Genomic DNA, 7500 nt, shown 5'->3' on the forward strand with positions numbered 1-7500 from the left:
AACACACTGCAAGCAAAAAGAAACTTTAAGCAAATCTTCAAACACACACTGTGCCCATCTCAGCTAGTCATGTGATCAGTTGGTTCAATCTCATTGGCCGTCATCAGACCACTGAAGACAAGCCTACTCCGTTTTGTGAGTGTGTGTGTCTGTGTGTGTGTGTGTGTATGACAGGTGTGGACGTTTGTCAGAGGCATTGGGTTGCTTAAGTGCTACACGACGCGGAGAGGAGAGGAGAGGAGAGGAGTGTATGTGAGACAACGCCTTCTTTTGTTCTTTTTCATGAAAGTGAATGTCACAACGGTAACTGTAAATGGTACACTTGTTTTTATCCAGAGGTACGCATCTTTTTATTTGCTAATATATATATTTTTTCTTTTGCAAGCAGTTTTGTGCCAAGTCTGTAGTTACGCAAAGTGTTGATTTAAAGATGATCTTTTGTAAGGTCTGTTTACCTATCCATCTTTTCATGACAGAGCACTTGCAACCAGCATTGCTGGGTTGTCTTGGCAACGTGCCATGTAGGGATAGGTCAATAAACAGCATCATTGGTACTTTACGCTCTGCCGACTCGTTACTAGTGTGTGTGTGTGTGTGTGTGTGTGTGTGTGTGTGTGTGTGTGTGTGTGTGTGTGTGTGTGTGTGTGTGTGTGTGTGTGTGTGTGTGCGTGTGTGTGTGTGTGTGTGTGTCTGAGTGTGAGTGTTTCCATGAGATGGTATCTGTGTGTGTGTTTTCATGTGTATGCATTTGTGTGTGGGTTGTGTATATGTTTGTGTGTGTGTGTGTGTGTGTGTGTGTCAAGGATGACCCGTATTATGGATGTTATTGCCCCCGAAAAAATCAAAGCAGTGGGACGTGAAAAAGCACCTTGGAGAATGAATCCCACAGTTATATTGCTAAAGCAAGAATGCAGGAGGGCTGAAAGACAGTGGCGTAAATCCAAACTTGAAGTCCACTACCAAATCTATAAACACACACTCTCGAAATACAAGCAAGAAATTTCTAAAGCTAGACAATCTTTTTTCTCTGACATAATTAACAGACATATTAATAATGCACGTGTCCTGTTTGGCACTGTGGAAAAGCTAGCAAGGCCCCCAAATCAAATGCCCTCTGAGTTCCTCTCAGTCAGCAAATGCAATGAGTTCGCATCCTTTTTCAAAGGAAAGATTGAAAAAATACGTGCAAACATACTCACACATGTGCAACCGACCCAAGATTCAGACCAGCTTGCTATGGTGAAGTTAAATCCTAACCTCATGAGAAATTTTCATTTAGTTGATGTGGACATTCTTAATAGAACGGTACAAAGTCTTAGCTCCTCTACATCTGACTTAGATATTTTACCAACAGCCTTCTTCAAATCCATCTTAAATCTAATATCATCAGATGTACTTCAGATCATCAACACCTCACTACAAACAGGCATATTCCCAGGCTGTCTGAAAGAAGCAGTTGTGAAACCCTTACTGAAAAAGAACAACCTGGATGCACTGGTACTAAACAACTATAGGCCCATATCCAATCTACCATTCATGGGTAAAATAATAGAGAAAATTGTTTTTAACCAATTAACTGCTTTTCTAATGTCTAATAGCTATTTTGATAAGTTTCAATCAGGTTTCCGTGCCTACCACAGCACTGAAACAGCTCTTATTAAAGTTATGAATGACATAAGATTGAATTCTGATGCTGGCAAATTATCCGTCTTGGTTCTACTCGATTTAAGTGCCGCTTTCGATACAGTTAATCATTCTATACTACTACATAGACTGGAACACTGGGTTGGCTTTACAGGCATAGTGATCAACTGGTTAAAATCGTACCTACAACAAAGAAGTTTTTTTGTCGCCATTGGAAGACATACCTCATCACCGATGTCTCTGAATTGTGGGGTCCCCCAGGGCTCCATTCTGGGACCACTACTGTTCAATCTGTATATGTTGCCACTGGGACACATTATCGAGAATAACTCCATAAATTACCATAGCTATGCGGATGATACCCAGCTCTACTTATCTATGTCCCCAAATGACTATACCCCCCTTGAATCACTCTATCATTGCATGGACCAAATTAACAAATGGATGTCTCACAATTTCCTCCAGCTGAACACAGATAAAACTGAAGTAATTATATTTGGGAAAAGAGAGGAGAGACAAAAGATTGCTACTATCCTTGAAACGAAGGGACTGAAAGCAAGGGAATCAGTTAAAAATCTTGGGGTCCTCATTGACAGTGACCTAAACTTCAACAGTCACATGAAAGCTATTACTAAGTCTGCATTTTATCACATAAAAAACGTCTCTAAATTTAGGGGCCTGATGTCTAAACATGATCTGGAGAAGCTAATACATGCCTTTATTTCTAGTAAAGTTGATTACTGTAACAGTCTTTTTACTGGCCTCCCCAATAAAACCATTAAACAGCTTCAACTTGTACAAAACGCAGCTGCAAGGGTTCTTACAAAGACAAGGAAGTTCGACCACATTACTCCAATTTTAAGATCGCTGCATTGGCTCCCAGTAAGCTACAGAATTGATTTTAAGGCTATGCTACTTGTGTTTAAATCACTAAATGGAATGGGACCCACATATCTACTGGATATGTTTCAGCTGTATGCACCAACTAGGTCACTAAGGTCAACGGAGAAGAATTTGCTGGTGATTCCAAAAGTCAAAACAAAGTGTGGAGAGGCAGCCTTTAGCTTCTATGCTTCAAAGCTTTGGAACCAGCTTCCAGATGACATAAAAAATGCACCCACTATTGATAGCTTTAAATCTAGACTCAAGACAAAGCTGTTCTCAGATGCTTTCCCCTAGCTTAAATTACTTATTCTTATTATTTTTATTTTTATTTAATTTGTTTTATTTTATTTTATTTTATTATTATTTTTACCTTATGTTTTATCTTAATGTTTTTAAATGCTTTTTGACTCTAATTCATTTCCTTCTTTCTTCCCTGTTTCCTTTCATTTACATTTGTTAACTTTGTGAAGCACATTGAGTTGCACCTGTGTATGAAATGCGCTATATAGATAAACTTGCCTTGCCTTGCCTTGTGTATCTGTGTGTGTGTTTTCATGTGCATTTGTGTGTATCTGTATCTGACTGAACGCTGTGTGTGTGTGTGTGTGTGTGTGTGTGTGTGACAAATATGCCTTCAATTACTCCCAGCGCATCTGCCCAGGTGCCCCAAAGTGTTCCAGCAAACTCAAAGAACACACAGACACACAGAGGAGTAGTCCAAGGATTTATTTGAAAAGATTACTCTCCTTCATGTAGATATGCATATGTATATTTCTGCTACGTATATAATTACGCTATACATAATCCCGCAGTGGAGTGTGTTGTGGAGAAGATAAGGTAAGATATGCAAAAATCACTATAAAGGATCTAGTAGGCGTGTCCTTCCGTCTTGCATCAAAAACAGCAGAATACTTCAGCGGGTTCTACTGATGATGAATGTAAATAGAACCCCACAGGGTACATTCTATGGTGTAGATAGAGCAGTATTGGTGCAGTAGTATAGTATACGTAGTGTAGCGGACTCCATGGGGTAGCACCCCCTATGGGCTGCCTGCAGAGAGCAGTAGTGGTGCAGTAGCGTATTGCAGTTCATCAGGACACGGTTAGCGTGTCTAAAGGGAGTCGCGTGAGTGACAGCACTCAGCATGCAGATATGGGCGGGGTATATAGGGAGTATGGGGGAGGGGAAACGGGAGGTAGAGGGTATACAAAGGTCCTTTGGGCAGTGATGGGCAAAGTGGATTCATTAGTTACAACCCAGTGCCACGTATTCCAAATGACCTGTTTCTACCTGTCTCATGAAGCCAGGTGGTTATTCCACCAGTTATGTACTCACCTGGTTGCATTGGACAGGTAAAACCAAGTCACTTGGAGTATGTGGCACTGGATTGTAAACTAATGAGTCTATTTTGCCCGCCACAGACTTTGGGTGGGTGTGTTAGTTGGGGTCATAAGAGTTTAGGAGGGTTGGAGAGGGATATAGGTGGGGGTGGGGGTGAGGTGTGGGGGGGTGGGGGGTGTACGGTACATGCATGTAGAGGCTGAGGGGGTGTTAAAGTGCATGCAGTTCTGTGGTGGTGGGAGGGTTGGGGTTTTGCCATGCATCATAATGGGCTGAGGGCTCTGACATGCCGGCAGCTAACCCAACCCCTGATTTAAAAGAAAAGATCTAGAAGAAGACAAAAACTAAACAAAGAGGTGCTCTTCTCGTACTCTTGGTCTTAAACCTTACACACACACACATGCACACACACACACACACAACACACACAGGTCACATTCAGCCTGAATCCAGACCCTTACTTAAATGACATCATCACATCCTTATTACATCGTCATATCACATCATGTTGCCATATTGCAATACCGTGTCATGATCATGTCCATCATTATACAATCACAACATACCGCATAGCATCAGTCATCAATCACATGTTATCAAAGGTCGCCATTCAATTACAAAAAAGCTCTTGTCTTAAAATCACACCATAAAATTCTAACTATACAATCATTCATGACAGAATCGCACCATTGAATCATTAAGTACAGAACTGGTTGCTAGGGTAGAGTAGTAGGAGAGTGGTTGCTATGGCACTCATGAGGGATTACTCACATTCCTACACATTCCTAGTCATGCATGACTAACGCTGGTTAACATGGTTGTTATAATAATAAACAAGGTTGATATAATAAACCAGAATTATAAAGTCATAGAGCATACTTCATTGGTTATAGGCTGCAGATGAATGGTAACGTATCAGATGTGCGGTATATATGACGATGTTGGTGTATTATTCAATGTAACCTATATGCTAATAAATAGCGTGACAGTGCTCTGGTTGTTAACGTATAATTCATATGGCCATTAAGCCTATTCTGTGCTGTGGTATATCCACTGTACTCCTAGTTTCCCATGATACCATGCACGAAAAAGGGCCGACACTTCCGCTTAGTTATGCCCGTCTTGCTGTTGCAATATTTTTTTTTACAATTACTCATTACATTGTAAATATGCAGGAGCAAGGGCCATCATACTTAGAAAAAAGTACACCATGCCACTGCCATCAACGCTTATGGATTGGGTCCACGATATGAAAAAATAGTCTCGGATGACTATAATAGCATTTAATTGACTTTTGATTGTGATTACATGGGTGGAAATGCTATTTAAAAATCAAATTCTACAGTTTTTTGTAATGGCTTTTTACAGGGTTTTGAATCTGAACTCTTTATATTGAATGCATGCCATGGGGATGTATAGAAGCATCAGACCACTACAGATGATCCTGCATGGTTATGGATATCTACTTGGCCTATGCTGTGCTGTGGCATATTAGGTTGACACACACACACACACGCGCACACACATTATTATTATTATTATTATGAAAGTTAATAATGTGCAATAATGATACATACAGCTGTAACGGATGTGTGATAATGATGTGTATGATGTTAATAAAAAGGATAATGATGAATAATAGATGAATGATGCATAAACGGAGAGATAAAGCACACACACACACACACACACACACACACACACACACACACACACACACACACACACACACACACACACACACACACAATCACTCACTCAATCACTCACTCACTCACTCACTCACTCACTCACTCACTCACTCACTCACACACTCACACACACACTCACACACACACACACACACACACACACGATAAATCAGGGTGTGTGTATGTGTGTGTGCATGTGTGCGGTTGTAGGTAGGCAGATGTTGTTTTGTTTCAGCACAGTGATCAGTAGATGATTAGGTGATCATTTTGCTGCAGCTGCAATAATTTGCCTGACTATGTTATGTAATGCAATGTAATGTGATGTAATGCAATGTAATGTAATGACTATGTTCTTTTTGGCACTGGACTAGCTCATTGAGCCAGACACAGATGTGGAAACACACATTGTAATTAAGTAAAAGTATCTTTACTTGGTTTAAATCCTACTCAAAGTAAAAGTAAAAGTGCCTACTAAAAATATACTTAAGTAAAATAAAAAAAAAGACATTTAAAAATTGATTTGAGTAAAACTTACTTTCAATTAGCTCTCAATTAGTTGCTTTCAGTACTTTTCTTCTTGAAAAGCGCTCTGTCTGTCACACGCACCATCCAATAACCTGACAATCATGGCTAGAAAGCTCTGTGAGCATTGGTCTGGCAAAGCTGCCTTGAAAACTGTGTTCTCCGAGGGCCTTTAACCTGCATCTATAAAATGCCTCTTTATGCTACTGACTGAAGCTATCAATCAGTTCACTCTTCCCTTTGGCTTATTTTGCAGTGGAGAAGTTGAAGTGCTCAACTTTGATTTGCTCCAAAGAGGAGGCCAATGTGAATTTCAAATAGCCAGGCAATGGTGATGCTGTCCTTTCGCCAGACTGACTCGTCTTCGCCAGACTGACTGTGTGAATGCCCTGTGCCCTACATCTAGCTGCATTTCCATTCGCTTCGATTCACTTCACAATTAACTCTGGTCTCGCTTGCATTGTGTTGGATCCATTGGATTCATCCAGAGTAGAGAATTGTCAAACGTTTGACCGAATGCATGTGTGTGTCAGCCAATAAAGTAGTTGCTAGTGATGCAGCAACCAATTAATTTGCAATGCCATTGTCGTCATTATTTGCTGGCTGCTGCACCTGTGTCAGACACACCTATTCTCAGCAAGCCACACTGCTGTGTGTATGTGGCGGGCATGTTTGACGAATTAGAATTCCATGCACGCTCCGAATTTATGAATGCTATTCTCAGCCAATAGAGCTCTTCAGTAACGCGGAAGCATGTAGTAGACTGTAGTCTTTCATGTTAGCATTTAAGGACTTCCTGGTTCGTATCGGCTTCCGGCCTCCCATTGGGAATGAATAGGGGCCAGTTTCAAATAAGCTCCGAGTGCAAGCACGCGCTTAGCGAACCCCCGCAAGCTGTCGAGGGTGTTAAAAATAGGCTGTAGGTATGACATGGTTGATCATTTTGTGTCAAACTTCGACATAAATACGATGTTGCGTCCATATGCTAAACCCGGAAGCTTTTGGCGACTACAGAAGCGGCGCCTGTATCTAACGGCATGTACGTGCGGAGGGTTGTACCCATGGCAACCAAAGGAAAGTATGTAGTTCGGAAGTTTTAATGATCAGAAAGGGGTTAGCAATATTGAATTATAATCGTCATGATTTAACATGTGAATACACCAACATGATGATACGATCCGTTCCACTAATGAGAAAGGGATGCGGGGGCACGCTAATGTTCGTTGTTGCCGTGCAACTTATATTTTTGCCAAACCTGAATCTCTATGGCGTTTTGCAATGTAAAAAATCGCCATCGAACCGGAAGTCCAAACGCCGCATACAAGTTGACGTCAACGCTGAAGAGCTCTATTACTTGCATCTCTACTGTGTACGGTCGGACCAATGGCGGAGGAGAAGCAGATCAACAAAGACGCT

Source organism: Engraulis encrasicolus, chromosome 6, assembly GCF_034702125.1.
Source record: "Engraulis encrasicolus isolate BLACKSEA-1 chromosome 6, IST_EnEncr_1.0, whole genome shotgun sequence".
NCBI classification, from domain to species: domain Eukaryota; kingdom Metazoa; phylum Chordata; class Actinopteri; order Clupeiformes; family Engraulidae; genus Engraulis; species Engraulis encrasicolus.